Source organism: Macaca fascicularis, chromosome 11, assembly GCF_037993035.2.
Source record: "Macaca fascicularis isolate 582-1 chromosome 11, T2T-MFA8v1.1".
Lineage (NCBI taxonomy): Eukaryota > Metazoa > Chordata > Mammalia > Primates > Cercopithecidae > Macaca > Macaca fascicularis.
Window position 1 is genome coordinate 82,317,345 of NC_088385.1, and position 289 is coordinate 82,317,633.

A 289-nucleotide genomic window follows, 5' to 3' on the forward strand; every position below is an offset into this window, starting at 1 on the left:
AGCATTTTGCAAGGCATTTATAGAAGTAAGAGATATGTTTTCATTTTATCACCACAACCTCCATGAAAAATTGGAGACTATTATTCCTGGAGACTTCAGAATTTTCTTTGGAAATATCCCCCAATTCAAAAGGAAGTCTGACACAGCCTCATAAAAATCTATGTCGTAATAGGTGCTGTGTCACTGAAAACCACTGAAAAGACAGGGTAGGGTTAAGAACACAAAGTGAGCTGCACACCATATATGGAGAAACCCGTTTCTTAAAACTAGTGATGAACTCATGCTCTGT